Here is a 17,047-nt window from a genome sequence, read left to right as displayed (position 1 = left end):
ATATGATTGATATATATATATATGATGTATAAATAATGTATAAACGTATGAAGGTTATGATTATGAATGTATAGAAAGGTATGGAAGGTATAGTTAGAAGAAGGGAACCGACCCTAATAATATCGGCGAATGTAGGGAACCGACCCTAATAATATCGGCGAATGTAGGGAACCGACCCTAATAATGTCGACGAATGTAATGAACCGACCCTAATTATATCGGCGAATGTAGGGAACCGACCCTAATAATATCGGCGAAGGATATAGGGCCGAATGCTCTTTAAAACGTATAGGTATGATTGAAAGTATTACGTAAGTATGAAAGAAAGAATGAAAGTACGTATGTATGTAAGTAGGTAAGTAAAATATGAAGGTATGTACCTTCGGGTACATATGTAAGTATGTGAATGCATTGTATGTCTTCAGATTAACTAGAACTCACTTAGCGTAGCTGACTTTTAGTATGCACACATGTTAACAGATTGAGGCAGCTGGTTTGAGCAGGACACATGACAAGATTGATGAGGCTGACATCTGAAGATTTGTCATGATGTTTTGATTCTATGTTGTATATTATTTTTTAAAAGACAAGTTTGGATGTTTGTAACGAATGGGTGACTTTTATATTATTCCGCGAAAGTTTAAAATAACTTTAATATTTAGAACTGTGATTATGAGTAAATCCAACGTCCAAAGTAGGGTACCGGTGACGGGGCCTTACATTTAATATCTTTGAGTTCATTAATATCTATGTTGTTTCAATTCCTGTGAAATTTCACTCTAATTTTTTATTTTAGGTTCGTAAATTAAGTGTTAAGTTTAATTGTTAATTTTTTACACATTTTGTTTATAAATTCACTGCTTAAGTGTTTAACTGTTTGTTTCACAAATTTATATCCCTTGATCATTAGATCTTGTTCGCTATTGTCTTAGTTTTATAGTTCGCTTTTAATTTCACACACATGTTTATAAATTCTCTGTTAATTGTTATGTTTAACTGTTGATTTCTCATATTATCACTTCTTGTTCACTATTATGTTAGTTTGTAGCTGTAAGTGAATCAATGATCCAGAGTTCAACAATTTGTATACTACTTTTAATATGTTAGCTTGCGCACTTTCTCTCTTACATGCGCAGGGAGATCAATAATATTCCAAAGATGAACTCATCAACAAAAGTTGACTTCACAAACAAATCTCTTCAAAATTCAATTAGGAACTAATAGATAGCGACTTATATTTGAATTATATTAGATGCATATTGATGTCTATCTTTAGAGACTAGAATTACATTTGTAATCTATCCCTAAAATACCGGGATACTCTTCTTTGTATTTATAAATTGTAAATCAATGGAATGGTGATCATTAAGCCAAATACTATATGTCATGGTATCGAGCCTATTTTCTTCGCTCTTCTAACCCTAGCCGATCCATCGGCCTCCCCCCTCTCCCCTTCAATCCTAAACTTCCCTCTTCTGCCAATCTCATGGACGGTAAAATCCATCCCGCTGTTATCGTCTCGAACATCAAAAATTTCATTCCAATAAACCTAGACAATGAGGTGCCCAATACAATATGTGGTCGGAGTTATTCGTATCCACTGCACTACCTACCTGGTCAATGATCACTTGAAACCACAAGCCGTCAGACCTTCTCCTTCAACCGCTGACAAAGAAAAATCAGACGCCGGTACCGATCCGACACCCGACCCGTGGAAGCGACTGGACGCCATCGTCCTACAATGGATATATGGCACAATTTCGATCGACCTCTTGCAAACCTTCATGAAGAAACAGACCACCGCCTATGACGCGTGGACTGCTTTGGAAAACCTTTTTCAAGACAACAATAGCTTGCATGCCTCCATCTCCAGACGAAACTCACTAACACTCGACTTGACTCGTTCAAGGATACGACTGCTTATTGTCAGGAGGTTAAAGTCCTCGCCAATCAATTGTCTAACGTTGACGTGCCACTTTCTCAAACCCAAATTGTTCTCAAAATTTTTGGGGGTTTGACGGAACAATATAGAACCATTGCAGCCATCCTCGAAAACATCGACCCCTTACCGGGTTTTAATTCGGTCCGGTCCACCCTATGTCACGAGGAAACCGAGAAAGCTACAGCCGCTAGCCATGCCTTGGTTGCCCCTAGCAAACCACACTTTCAACCTGCAGATGGTCCTTCCGGAAATCGTCAAGACCAATATGTGGACAGAAACTATAGCCAAGGCCGAGGCCCCAGCAGAACCAGGGGACGCGGCTCGTTTCAACAACCAACCTATACCCTGTGGCCCCCGTTCCTTGGATATTGGCCAGGAGCTAACCCGGCTTACACTCCTTGGAAACAACGGACATCGTCCCCATCGTGCCCCTACCCGAAAAACACCATACCACCATCATCGAACTCGGGTCAGGGTATTTTGGGTCGTCGGACACCGCATGCATATGCTATGGGTTACACGCCAACCGACATAGATCAGGCACTCCACACTATGTCGCTTTACCCATCGGAACAATCCTGGTACACGGACATGGGAGTGTCCCACCATATGACAAACAATCCAGGTAATTTCCGGTCATTTTTAAATAATGGTATTTTACGAAACATAATTGTAAGCGACGGTAATACCATTCCCATAACCGGTCAAGGTAACCAAACTTTAAAACCACCCATCCCACCCCTATGGGCTGAGAAGCAAACAAATGGTCTTATCAAACAAGTCCTTTCAGCCAATGCGGTCAATCCTTCCACCTGGCTCATCTTTGCAAACGCGGTCTACTTCAAGGGAGCATGGATTGATAAGTTTGACCGGTCAATGACAACAGAATCAGACTTCTACCTCCTTAATGGCAAAAAAGTTCAAGTACCCTTCATGACCAGGCATCGAAAACAACTCGCTTGAATATGATGATTTTAAGGTACTCGGTCTTCCCTACTTGCGAAACAAAAAAATACACGGCAGTTCACAATGTACTGTTTCCTCCCAAACGCAAAAGACGGGATTCAGTCTTTAATAGACAAAATCGGTTCCACACCTGACTTTATTGACCATCACATTCCAAGTAAAACATTACGAGTTGGGAACTTCTTGATTCCAAAATTTAAGATCTTGTTTGGGTTTAAAGCTTCGGATGTGTTGAAAGAATCGGGGGTTGTATTGCCTTTGCGAAGAAGGTGGTAATGACCGAAATGGTTGACTCGCCTACTGATCAAAGTACCTATGGTTCCATTCTCCATAAATGTTTTGTGAATGTGGATGAAAACGGTACTGAAGCTGCTGCGGTATCAGTGTATTGTGGGTCGGGAGTGCAAGGATTATTGATAAGGTGGATTTTGTGGCAGATCACCCGTTTGTGTTTGTGATTAGAGAAGATGTGTCGGGGGTTGTTTTGTTTATGGGACAAGTGATTGACCCTAGTGTTGGTTGAAATCTCTTGTATTGTGAATGTATTCTTTTGTGCATGGCCGACATTTGTGTCTGTTAACAACATGATATTGTCTTTTGGATCTCGGGTCATTTAGTTCTGTTCAAGGTAGTGATTTATATCCTAGATTTTACATATGCAGAACTGTATTTAGCATTTTTAAGCAGCCTGAGCTTCTTATAATCAGATTAATAAACATGGCTGGTGGTGTTTTATTGACTGAATTTGATTTTCTATTTTATGAATGTATTAAATTTAGTTGTGAATCTATTCAAAATTAGTATTCTTACCCGCGCTTCGCGGCGTGGGCTAGAAATCTTCAGCGGCTTTTGGTATATCACAGTTAAAGCATAAACATGTAACAAAAACGGCAAGACGGCTTCTTGTCGATTGTACTCATAGCCGAAGAAGGTTCGGTGCTGTGGTGGTCGGCGACGGTCTGGTGGGTGTTATGAAAAATCTATATTAAAATCATAAGTTTCTTTATTTAATTAAGTTGTTACTATATGTAATGCATTAAGTAACATTAGTCAAAAGCTTGGGTCTGTTAAAAACATTAAACATAAATCTCTACTTGATGGAGAAAAATATCAGTTCTTTTAAATTAACAGTTGTTGGAATGCATGCACAATCATAATTACCTACGCAATGAAAACAAAAGGTTTCAAATAAATCCCTAAGGTTACATTGAACTATGGTCACAATTTGCTAATTTAATCAGGAACCTCTAACCATTACCATAACATGTAATAAGTTGACCCAAAACTGAATTTTGGTCATATTACCTGCAAAAAACTGAAGATAGAAAGAAGTGGATTGTGTTCAATCAATTGACTTGTAGCCTGAAAATTAAGAAGGATGAAGCAAAGGAAACACAATGCAAAACGGGAAATAAGAAACTGTAAACAACACATTACGAAACCACATTCCGAGTTATATATACCCACCGAGCACGAAGTGGACCTGAACACGACTGTTTATTAGCGGGCTGACCCGGACCCAACTTTTGTGACAACTGATTTTATGTGCTTGACCATTTAGAAAGTGCATAGGTTGATGAGCTAAACTACAAATAGAGCAGGTATCAAATTGCAAAAACAACGGATGCTAAATCACTAATAAATGAAAGATTAGTAATCTGGTGACCCATTCCTAACAACTAAAGTGTTGAAAGAATAGCAATATGACGCTAATTCACTAACAAATGTACCTAAAATGCCAATAAAAATGGATGGATGGTAAATCATGCCCATGCACTTGAAAGCCTATGAAGCTTGCAATTAAAGCGGATACCAAATTGCAAAAACACATCAAACTCTATATCAAATTAAACCCGTTAATAAAAAAACAAAAAAAAAAGTATTGCAAAAACCGGAAACCCGACGATACCAACAATGTCTTCATGCTTCACACCAGAATGGTAGTTGGAAAATTTAGCTTCATCCAAATCAGATCTCACAGTCCTGGCAAAAAGAAATATACGCCAACTAAAAACGTGTATAGTTCCAGAAGTGATAAATCAAATAAATATGGCCTAATTTCAGCCACCACATATAACAATAGACAACACCGAATCACTATATATGACATTATATAACTACTAATGTCAGGTTTCAGTTATTTGACATACACCAACATAGAAGGGCAAATCGGTGAAAATAATCAAACTTGAAGTAAACTCTAGAAGCTGTAAAAGAGCCCAAAGCTAAGAATAGTTAATACTCTTACAACAAATCGAAGCATCGCTCAAACTAATAATATAATAATTTCAGTAACCCAACAAAATCAATAATCAAAGAAAAAAAGAACCTTGTCTCCAAAAATCTTTTAGATTCACCAACAGAGAACACTCTCGATTCAACCCGCCATAATCTTTCGATAAATAATTTACAAAAATGACACTGACACCACCACCGTGGGGACTATCCTGCCCACTGGATTCGAGCTGATTTATGTAAGAATTGTTGTTGCTGACTTCGACGAACCTTGGCGAAACCCTAATTGACAACCACTCCCCACTTTCACTGATAGTGGTGGGTGTTGGCGTACGTGTTTGGGAGTCCTTATTTACACCTCCTTATAAAAACAAATTTTTTATATTATCCGAACACTATTTCAGTCTATAAAAATAAGGAAACCCAAACATCCCCTTAAACATCAGGTTGGGTACAAGTAAAAACTTGTGTAAGAGCAAGGTGAAAGGCACGTGCGTTTAATGGGGCGTTAACTAACCTGAATTAAAAATTAATAAAAGTTTTGAATAGTTCCGGTTTGTGAGGTAACTGAAAGTTGTAATTTAATATATATAAAATGAGTCAAGTCCAGTGGAACTGATTCTTGATTGTTTATCTTAACCGTTAATTGTTAAGTTCTTGTGCATTGTTTAATTAACTTTAGTTTCACATATAGTTATTATTGTCACTTGATTTTCGGTTTGTTGGAGATGTTGAATTTGTTTACTTTTATTTGCAAATCTTTCCATTTTGAATTAACTTTATGGACGGTGTGCTCGGATGAACCAAGTTGAGCGACGAAGTGATCAAGGATGTCTCTCCAAAACGAGTTGTGTTTTTGTTAATATCCATCAACCGCTTCTTCAACAACGGAGCATGCTTTCACCTTCTTTTCCCCGTATGTTTTTCTCGTAGCTAGGATTCTCCGTTTTCTGAATTATCATGCCATTTGTTTTTATTTTCTTCGGAATCATCTGACTCTTCTTTTTGGCAGTAGTTGTAGTTTGGGTGTTGGTAGTTTTGGCAATATATCCCATCTAGGATTGCTACATATATTTAATTTTTTGTATGGAATTTGTATCATTGAGCGAGAATTCATAATTGGGCTACTATTTTTATGTCTTGAATGAGTGTTTAAAAGTATATAAAATCAAGTGAAATTAATTTGTAATTGTAAATATAATTTGTATTTACTTATTATACACTAGGTTAGTATCCTGTGTGATACACGGGTTGGATAGATAATATTTTGATTATAATAGATGAATATAAAGATTTTATAAAGTCAAATAAATTACAAATTACAAAAGAAAAAAAGAATCATGATAAAGTTATCAAAATTCTAAAAATAGATTGTTTATATATGATTGTGCATGCGTAATTGGTAACACCCATTATATAAGAAAAGAATATAATTAGTCAAATATTTTGATTCATAAATAGTATAAAAAAACAAATGTATTAACATGTTTTTCATATAAAGTCTTTCGGGGTACATCACAACCATAAAGAAACTTGATCCTACTAAAAGAGTTAGTACAAGTGTATCTGTTTATGCTAGTAACATTAAATTATATATGTTTGATTTACAAACAAAATATGAGAAACTACCAAAAAGATGATCAGATGATTGTGATAAATGGACAACCCAATATAACCTTAACAAAATAGTTACTCATGCTAAACTATGAAATACATATGATTATCAATAAATGAATACATATATTTATTTTACTTGTATACTCTTTACAATCAATAAAGTACGTCAGCTTTGCAGATAAGTTAGTTACACAAATAAGATGTAATAAATAGATCTCTAACACCGTTTCGTTTATGATATAAAAAGATAAAATATTACACAGTTCATCAGTTATATCAACAAAGTAGACACATTCTGCAAATGTATCAGTGCTCAGTTCTCAAAATTAGTCATAAGCGTAATATTTACATCAAATTTATTAAGTTTGTAAAGTCTCATAAACTTTTTCCCCAATTTGAAATTACATGGGAACCCTATGGGTTCAAAGATCCACTAATATAAGCAAATGTAACATAATCGTCAATAAAAACACATATATAGTGATAGAAATTAGAAAATACTATTTAACAAATTCAATAGTATTGTAAAAATTTTAAGACGTTAATCTAGATTTTCACAAAATCAATCAAAATCAAGCATGCAAACAAATCGTAAACCTTAGACGTTTATTATCGAGTTTTGGATAAATCATGAAAGTATTTATAGATAAATCGGCATAACTAAGATTTGATAGATGGAATAGCTTGAGATTATGTTATTGATTTTTGATTATCTAGATAAAATTTCAAATTGTAATTTGATAGATGGAATTGCTTGAGATTATGTGTATGATATCATTAAGAGAGAAAGTCAATTACGTCATATATGATTTAAGGAGTCACGAAATGTCAGCATGTGTGTTATAAATTATATGAAAATTAATATATTTTTTTATAACAAAAGGTTTGTTATGGGATACCCATTTAACCATTTTGATTATCTTTTTAAAGAAAAAGAGTTTTAATGATTGAAAAAAAAAATTTACAAAATGGCACATACACAAATATAGACATATATACTCTCTTTCATTACATGTGATTATATTTTTAATGCATGATGTATAAGTGTTTGTGCGATTTTCACAATTTTCTACTTCAAATTAGTTTTGAATTAAACACTTGTATATATAATATGATTAATTATAAATATTACTGTAATACTGAAATGATAAAAACCGAGCACTGATTCTTTAAGCTAAGTCCTTTAATATTGTATTTTTAAATAATTATGATGATGATGATTCATGGAAGAATAATATGCGCTCATGTGACTCGTATCCAATAGAGATACTTCTATTCTTGGAGTCTAAAAAATTACAATAATTTTATCTTACAATGCTACACCGTTATTATTAATATTAATTGCTAAATAATTAATTCATAATGGAGGGACATATTTAAAGAAAGAGTTAGTTACCAAAACATTTACCAATTTTAATTATCTTTTCAATTTAAATAAAGAAAAAAAGCTCTAATGATTGAACAAAAATTTGCCAAGGGTCACAAATATAGTATAATTAGGTGCCAAGTGACACAAATAGGTTTTTATTTATTATAATAGTAGATAGATTATTCTTAATTTCAAAATGTTTGATACCTTGCCGCATGTAGTACATTAGGTTATAAGTTATAACCTACTTTAATCCTCCAAACGTATCTTTACATACTATTAAAGCAATACAATTTGTACAAATGTAATTCAACTAGCCTCTCCACATCAATTGTCCACATGTCATTCAACTAGCCTCTCTACATCAATGTCACATCATTGTCAAGTAATCTATTTCCTTTCCTATCATGTATATTATTAAATCAAAAATGATGTTACTGATGCGAATCGAACCCTGGCACTATCCCGAGATGGAAACTTAACAAATGCAACAATGGCCAACCAACCAAGGACTATTGATGTTCAGTTAGTTGAAAAACAAATCCTACATATTGAAAGAACCATTGTAAATGGAAGGTTTTTGTAATTATGGCAATGGATGAATTTCTCAACTATGATATAATTAAATTGTCATCTCATACACTATATTTAAACATTAGAATTTTCCACCCTAAGCATTTTAATCTCTCTCTTTTTCTCTCTCTCTCTCTCTCTCTCTCTCTCTCTCTCTCGGCTTACTAACTCCACCATCCACCATCTTCTATATTCCGGTAATGTAGATCGAGATTAATCGTTTTCCGGTAAGGTTATATATTACACTCTAATGGCCAACAATGTTATATGATTTTCCGGCAAGGTTATATCTTTTTCCGGCAACATCATATTTTCTTCCGCTTATTGTAGATCTAACCATTTTATCTTTATTTTCATTGTTAACTGATTTTTTTAAAAAATCAGTTTAGGTTCTAAATCAAAAACGGCGATGAAGCTAATATTTCTACGTATTTACGTTTTTCTGGTAAGTTTTTCCGTTCATGTGTTATACCTATAACAATGGTTGTTTTATATTTTTCACGTTTTTTTCTTTTACATGTTGTTCTTCTAAGTTCTAAATAAAAATTAGTTTCATCCATTGGCATTATCATTATTATTCTTCCGGTAAGGCCAATTTAAATTTTCCGGTTACAAATTATAATTCAAATCTTCCATAATATCAATGTTATAACAAAACTTAATTAGTTCAGGTTATTGTCCCGATTGATGTACGGAATATTTCATTTTACCTTCTAAATAAAAATCGGAGATACCATCGTCATTATCACTATTTCGTTTTTCCGGTAAGACCATTCAAATTTTCCGGTTATAAAATTATAATTAAAATCTTCCATAATATGACTATTAATATTTGTCTTTATCATTTCAGGTTATTGTTCCGACTCATAGAAGCTAATTGCATGAATTGAACATTAGTTAATAAGATGTATTTTTTAATTTTTTTAATAGTGATGTATATTTTTTTTAATATTCATGTATATTCTTTATTTGTAATATTATACTATACATTAAATTACCTATTTAATATAATCATTATTCTATTGTTTTTCAACTTCCAATTAAGTGAAAAATATTCCGTCTAATTTAAAATCTCATTATAATTTCCAATCTTATATTAGTTTATATTTTTAGATTTATACACATTAAAGAATCTCACTAATACAATTTATAGAGTTTGACATTCCTTATTTTTTTTTAAATACCGAATGAACAACCCTTTTTTATGTTTTTAATTTTTTCCATTTTTATAAACTCATTCCTTAGTTTGTGGTTTGACCGAAATAATAACCCAATTATCCCATTATTATAATTTATATTTTTTGACTTTTCTTATTTGTTAAAAATTTGAATGAATAAGTTATAACTTAAATAAATTTCTGATCGATTTAAGTATTTGTCCATTCATATTAAATCGTTTTTGACCATTCATATTAAATAGTTTTTGACCATTCATATTAGTTTACATTTTTAGATTTATACACATTTAAGAATCCAATTATGGCACTTTATATAGTTTGACATTCCTTATTTAAAAAAAAAACGAATGAACAACCAATTTTATGGTTTTAATTTTTTCCATCTTTATAAACTCATTCCTTAATTTGTGATTTGACCGAAATAATATCCTAATTATCCCATTATTACAATTTATATCTTTTGACTTTCCTTATTTGTTAAAAAAACGAATATATAAGTTATAACTTAAATAAATTTCCGAGTCTTACTTGCAACAATGTTTAAGTATCCCATTAATACAATTTATTGAGTTTGAATATCCTTATTTGTTTAAATAACTAATAAGGATAGTTAAACTCAATAAATTGTATTAATGGTTTTAATACAATTTAATTAACATATTTAAACTATTTTTAATTTCGGAATTTGACCAATTTTTCAACAAAGTTTTAAAGGTTTTAATACTCTCCATAATTTTAAACTAATTTCAAAATCTTTCCATAATTTTAAACTCATTTCAAAATCTTTCCATAATTTTTTGAAGTTTTCAAATTAACCGATTTCATTTTCAATTTTGGAATTTTCTAAATTAATTAGTCATATTAGTAAAATTAGAGCAGATTTGATTTTAATTTTTATCATTTGGCATTAACTAGAATAAGTTATCATTTTAATATTCAAAAAACTGATTGTCAAACTAAAAATACTTGCCATAATTGTAATGTAATCTTACTTTAAATTACGTGAATATTAATTATTAATTAATACTAAAATAATAACCGCGTTATTTTAGAACACAATATTCAAATTGACATAATTTCTAATAATCAATACTTAATATAACATAAATTAAATAACCTTTTTATCATTATTTATAAATATTTTTCGGCACATATGATTTAGTGAATATTATTAAGCATGACAACTTTTCATAATTTATTAATATTATTATTCCCATTAATCAAGATTTTTCAAATTATTTCTATCTTTACATGGAAGACCAAATTTAAACTTCAAACTACAAAATTTAATTAACATATTAAAACTCATTTTAAATTTGGAAATTGACCAATCTTTCAACAAAGTTTTACAGGTTTTAATACACTCCATAATTTTAAACTCATTTCAAAATTTTTCCATAATTTTTTGAAATTTTCAAATTAACCGATTTGATTTTCATTTTTGTAATTATTTCTAAATTAATTAGTCATATTTTTTCAATTTTAATTATTTTCAAAGTCAACATAAAATTTTTTAATCTTTCCAAAGTTATTTAAGAATTCATTTATTGTAAAACGTTTTTGAGTTTTACAAATTTAACAAAATATTAATGTCAGTGATTTAAAAGTTTGTTGCAAGATTGGTCAAAAATCAAAAATAATTTCATACTTTTTTGAAGTTGACTATATATTTTGTAACTATTTTGAAAATATTTCAAAACGGGTTGTTTTGAAATAGTATCAAATTTGTTAGTTATAAAATGACGGCCAAAAAAAGGTTTTTATTGATATATCTTTTTGGTTTAATGGATTAAGTTAGAAAGATGTTTTATATTGTCATTTTACTTTGTTTGTTGTTATATGTTATTTGTTTTAATAAAAACAACAATTTAATAAAAAACAACTTTATTAATGTTCAAATGTTACACATTATTAACTATGTATTATGGTATATTTCATTTGGATGTTATAGTTTTATTATATTTTCAGGTGGTGAAATAAAATGAGTTTCTTTTGATAGAATGTTTGAAGAAGTTGATGGTGGTTTAATATGAAAGAACATGTTTATGTCTTTTGTTGATGTTTTTTGGTTGTTCGATGTACATTAACTTATTGTAACTTTTAATATTTAGATAATGTAAATGGTTAACGTTTTGGTCCAAAAGTTTGAAGAAGTTTGTGTTGCATGAATTTGTTGTTTAAATTTATTTTGTTTGTTTACATGTTTTGGTCCAGACAATTTGGCGTCTGATGATGAACTTTAAGGTAAAATATAAATTCTTTAGATATTGTTGTTAGATTTAATACAAGTAGTAATGGTCAACACCTCTTTACACTTTTTAATAACTATAACTTGGAAGTTAAGATTTATTGGTTCCATATAACAACTTTAGTAATGTTTATATGTTGCTAATTATTATACATGTTGTTTTGTGTGGTTTATATTTTATATAATCTGCTATTGTGTTGTAACAATTTTCAGGTGTGTTAGGAAAAGTGATTTTCTTTTGGTTGAAAGTTTCAAGATGTTGATGATGGTTTAATAGCAAAGAACATTATTAGTTATTTTGTTGATGGGTTTTGGTTGTTATGCTTAAATTAACTTCTTGTAATTTGAAAATTTTAATATTAAAACAATGTAAATCTATTAATTTTGGTTGGTATAGTGATGTGTTTAATGACAATGTAAATCTATCAAGTTTTAATAGTTAAAGAAATATATGTTTGTTTAAATTGATGTTTAAATTGATTATGTTTAGTGACATGTTATTCCACCCGCTTGTCACGCGGGCCTATACCCTAGTTTTATATATTTACAAGATCTGAATAACCCGAAATTTGAGTTGAATCAAATTCGATTTTACTTAATATTGGCGAATGATGATTATAGTGTGCGTGGGCTTTATGTTGGGCTAATAATACGTCAGTGGGCTTAATAATGACAATATGATCTATCTCTGGTTAAATTAAAAAACGTAACCTAAATCTCACCCATTGATTTCAGAGGCGAAGGATCGAACCCTAGCATCTTCACCAACGATTCCGGCAATCTGTTACTTCTTCTTCTTCTTGTCATTTTATATGTTTAACAGGTGATTAATATTATAATTTATTATTATTATTGTCTCTTGTTAACTGATTATCTTAGGTTTATAAGTTCACTGTTTTGTTTAGGCCGGTTGGTTCACAAATTTAATATCATCAATATTTTTGTGTAGAGAATGGAATCATACTCAAGTGATGAGGAAGATGATTTTTATGTAGCAAATTATACTGAAGATGGAGAATTTTCAGATTCCTGGTTTATTGGCTTTGAAGATGAACAAGGTTACTTGTTACTTATTCATTTAAATGATAATTAATCCTTTTCTCATTAAACTTTGTTATCAGAACATGATTGTATTTGCCCTTAATATTGTTAACCATTATGTTAGTTTTATAGTTGTAAGTGAATCATGTGTATGCTGGTTTTAATTTGAGACAACAATATAGCTTACACGCTTCATGGTCGACGCGGAGATGAACTCATCAACAAAAGTTGATTTCACAAGCCACTCTCTTAAAAATTCAATCAGGAACCAAGCCCATGTCTCAACCACACTGGCAGCTCACCTTCTTTCCAACAAATTCCCAGACAAAAACGTTGTTTTCTCTCCACTTTCGATCCATGTGGTCCTCAGCTTGCTAACTGCCGCTTCCAACGGTCCAACACTCAACCAACTCCTGACGTTCCTCAAAACGAACACCACCGAGGACCTCAACTCTCTTTATTCCCAGCTTCTGCCCTTCATCTTTGCTGACAAAGGTGGGACCCGAGTGTGTTTTACAAACGGGGTTTGTATTGACAAAACACTTTCTCTTAAACCTTCTTTTAAACAGCTTGCCGACGCTGTTTATAAAGCGGATTGTAACCAAGTTGATTTCCGAAACAAGGTCAGTTGTAACTTTTTGCATTTTGTTTATATTTGTATACGTTAAATTAAGCTATATTGTTTATATTTGTATACGTTAAGTTAGTTCGTTAATATATTCATTGAAAGTTTTTAAAAATTAAAAATTTACCCATTACAATTTAGTCAAGTTTTTGAGGCCCAACACACTGTTGTTTACATTTACCTCTATTTGATGTTAGTTAGCTTAGTTATGTTCGTCTTGTTTATATTATTAGCAAACAAACCTAAACGAACACAAACATGTTCTTTTTTTTTAATGAACAAACATAAACAAGAACATGTCCGTGTTCACCCGTTTGTTCGGGTAAAGTTAAACGAATACGAACATGCTCCGCTAGCATCTGTACATGCCTAGTCACAGCAAATGTTGCTGTTCTAATTAACAGATTATTGATTGATTGATTAATGTAGGCGGTTGAGGTGGTCAATGAAGTCAACTTATGGGCCGAAAAGCAAACGCATGGTCTTATCAAACAAGTCATTTCAGCCAATGCGGTTAACCCTCTCACGTGGCTCATCTTTGCAAACGCGATCTACTTCAAGGGATCATGGGATGATAAGTTTCAACGGTCAAGGACAAAAGAATCCGACTTCCACCTCCTCAATGGCAACAAAGTTCAAGTTCCCTTCATGACCCACAACGAAACACAACTCGCGTGTGAACATGATGATTTTAAGGTCCTCGGTCTTCCCTACCTGCAAAACAGAAAAGATACACGCAGGTTCACAATGTACTTTTTCCTCCCAAACGCAAAAGACGGGGTTCACTCGCTAATAGAAAAAATCAGCTCCACGTCTGACTTTATTGACCGTCACATTCCAATTGAACTTATTATAGTCAATAAACTCTTGATACCAAAGTTTAACATCTCGTTTGGGTTTGAAGCTTCGGGTGTGTTAAAGGAACTAGGGGTTGTACTGCCTTTTAGCGAAGAAGGTGGTATGACCGAAATGGTTGACTCGTCTACCGGTGAGAGCGTTTTTGGGGTTAGGGTGTGGAATGATTATTAATGAGATGGATTTTGTGGCGGATCACCCGTTTGTGTTTGTGATCAGAGAAGATGTGTCCGGGGTTGTTTTGTTTATGGGACAGGTGGTTGACCCTAGCGTTGGTTGAAACATGTGACTTGTGCAGTGAAACTTTGGACTGGTTTTTGTGTTTGCTAACAAGATATTGATTTTTGTTTTGTGACGATTAAATCCTAGTTTTTACATATTATAATGATATTTTTAGCACTTGTAACCGCCTTGAGGTTTGACTAAACATGGTTGGTGGTGTTTATCAAGTCATGTCTCATGTCTGGTTCACATATAGTCTGCTTGAACTTAAAGAGATGGTGTGGTCAAACATAAAACAAGAGCTTGTCTGTCCAGCTCTTTATGCATATAGATGTGTTTTATAAATGATCTAAATACTTGTTTGGAAAACTTTTCTTGTATGGGTGAGATTAGAGGTGCAAAAATCGGGTTTTTTTTAATACTTGGTTTCGGGCATGGAACCAGGTTCGGGTATATCATGGTATTGGAAAATCAGGTATTAGCCATACCCAGATCGGGTTCGGTTCCGGGTATTTTCTCTAAAAACCATACGCTATGCACCGGGTTTGGGTCGGTATAGAATGAGGTAGGTTATTCTAAAACCGGGTATTTGAATACCCTATTTCTGGGTATTGAAAAAACCTTAATTTCGTTTTTTCTTTTGGTTATTTTTCGGCATGTACTATACTTTTTTGGGTATTTTTCAAGTATATCTCAGGTATTTGAAAAATCCGGTTTCAGGTATTGGAAAAACCCGACTCCGGATATGGAACAGTTCCGGCTTTCAATTATTACCGGGTACAAATCGGGCCCGGTTCCGTGTACGGGTTTTAATACTAAAATGCATACCCTATTCATACCCTACGGGTATGGGTTGAGTAGTAAAACCCGGATATTTTTTTCAGGTCCGGTTCCTGATTCGTGTTTTTTGTGCACCTCTAGGTGAGATGATAAAACCAAAGGTGGTTGGACAAAAGCCGAATGTTGGCCTCATGGTCCTATATACAGTGCCAAAAGTCCTTTTTAGGTGGTCTTTTAGCTCATGATTAAATGCAATGTAAAATGCAACTTGATTCAAGGCATGATGATTTGTTTACAACGGTTTTGTCTAGGCTAAAATATAAACGTACCAGGGACATTAAAGTTAGAACATATGATTAGGGGTGAAAAAGAATTAAGCTGTTTGTGAGCTACTTGAAATCGATGTTTGACCGTCAGTTAGATATTGGCAACGAAAAGGAGGGCCTAGGGTGGCTGGACCGTCAGCGGGTATGGCTTCTACGGTGGAGTCGCAGAACTGTGAAATAAGTCTGGGTATACCTAAAGGAATAGCAAATATTGAATAAAAATTGGCTCCACGTCTGACTTTATTGACCGTCACATTCCAATTTCCAAAAGTGAACTTGTTATAGTCAATAAACTCTTGATACCAAAGTTTAACATCTCGTTTGGGTTTGATGCTTTGGATGTGTTAAAAGGAACTAGGAGTTGTAATGCCTTTTAGCGAAGAAGGTGGCATGACTGAAATGGTTGACTCGTCTATTGGTGAAAGCGTTTATGGCCGCATTCACCACAAGTGCTTTGTGAATGTGGATGAAGACGGCACAAAAGCCGGAGCGGTATCTGCGTTTTTGGGGTTAGGGTGTGGAATGATTAGGCTAAGGGTAATGGGGCTTGGTTGAGCCCCAAGTGATTCAATCAAAACCCGACACGTAGGCGATGACATGGCCCTGGATCAAGCCTCTCAACCAAGCCCCAGAGAGTGTAGTGGTCCAGGTGATCAGGGGCTTGATCCAATTTTTTATTTATTTTTTATTTTTTGTTATGCACACAATTATAAATTAAAATACTTCATTAAAACATAAATAAAAAGGAAAATAAAAAATACATATAAATAGCGTTTTTATTTTCGTGTTGCCATTTCCTTCCGAATACATTCTTTTTCTTCCTCCATTAGCGCTTGGTCGTATGGCGATAGGTGGCTAAAGTCTTTGGCTAGAAAAGCCAAACTCTTAAAACGGTTTCTTTTGTGTCGAGCTTCACCAATCGAGAGGATGTCACTTGACAATTCCTTGATTTCTTTTTTATAGTCGTCATCAACAACCGTTTTTTTCCCACGATCCCTTCCCGGAGGGCGGCTAAAACCTTGGTCTTTCAAACGACCTTCGGACAAGTTTAGGTCGAAGTCAATATGATT

The 17,047-nt window shown here is 33.0% G+C and overlaps 1 long non-coding RNA gene and 1 pseudogene across 1 annotated transcript in view; one reads left to right on the top strand and one right to left on the bottom strand.

Annotated features, from left to right (window-relative positions):
* Positions 1 to 17,047, bottom strand: part of LOC143626685 (uncharacterized) — a 208,634-nt gene that overhangs the window by 174,181 nt on the left and 17,406 nt on the right. The window lies entirely within an intron of this gene.
* Positions 13,139 to 15,199, top strand: LOC143626679 (serpin-ZX pseudogene; annotated as a pseudogene).

The sequence above is a fragment of the Bidens hawaiensis genome, unplaced genomic scaffold, assembly GCF_021521415.1.
Source record: "Bidens hawaiensis isolate Kalapana, Puna unplaced genomic scaffold, B.hawaiensis_p1.1 tig00004477_1, whole genome shotgun sequence".
NCBI classification, from domain to species: domain Eukaryota; kingdom Viridiplantae; phylum Streptophyta; class Magnoliopsida; order Asterales; family Asteraceae; genus Bidens; species Bidens hawaiensis.
Note: the sequence above shows the minus strand (reverse complement) of the source record. Positions and strands in the feature narration are given on the sequence as shown.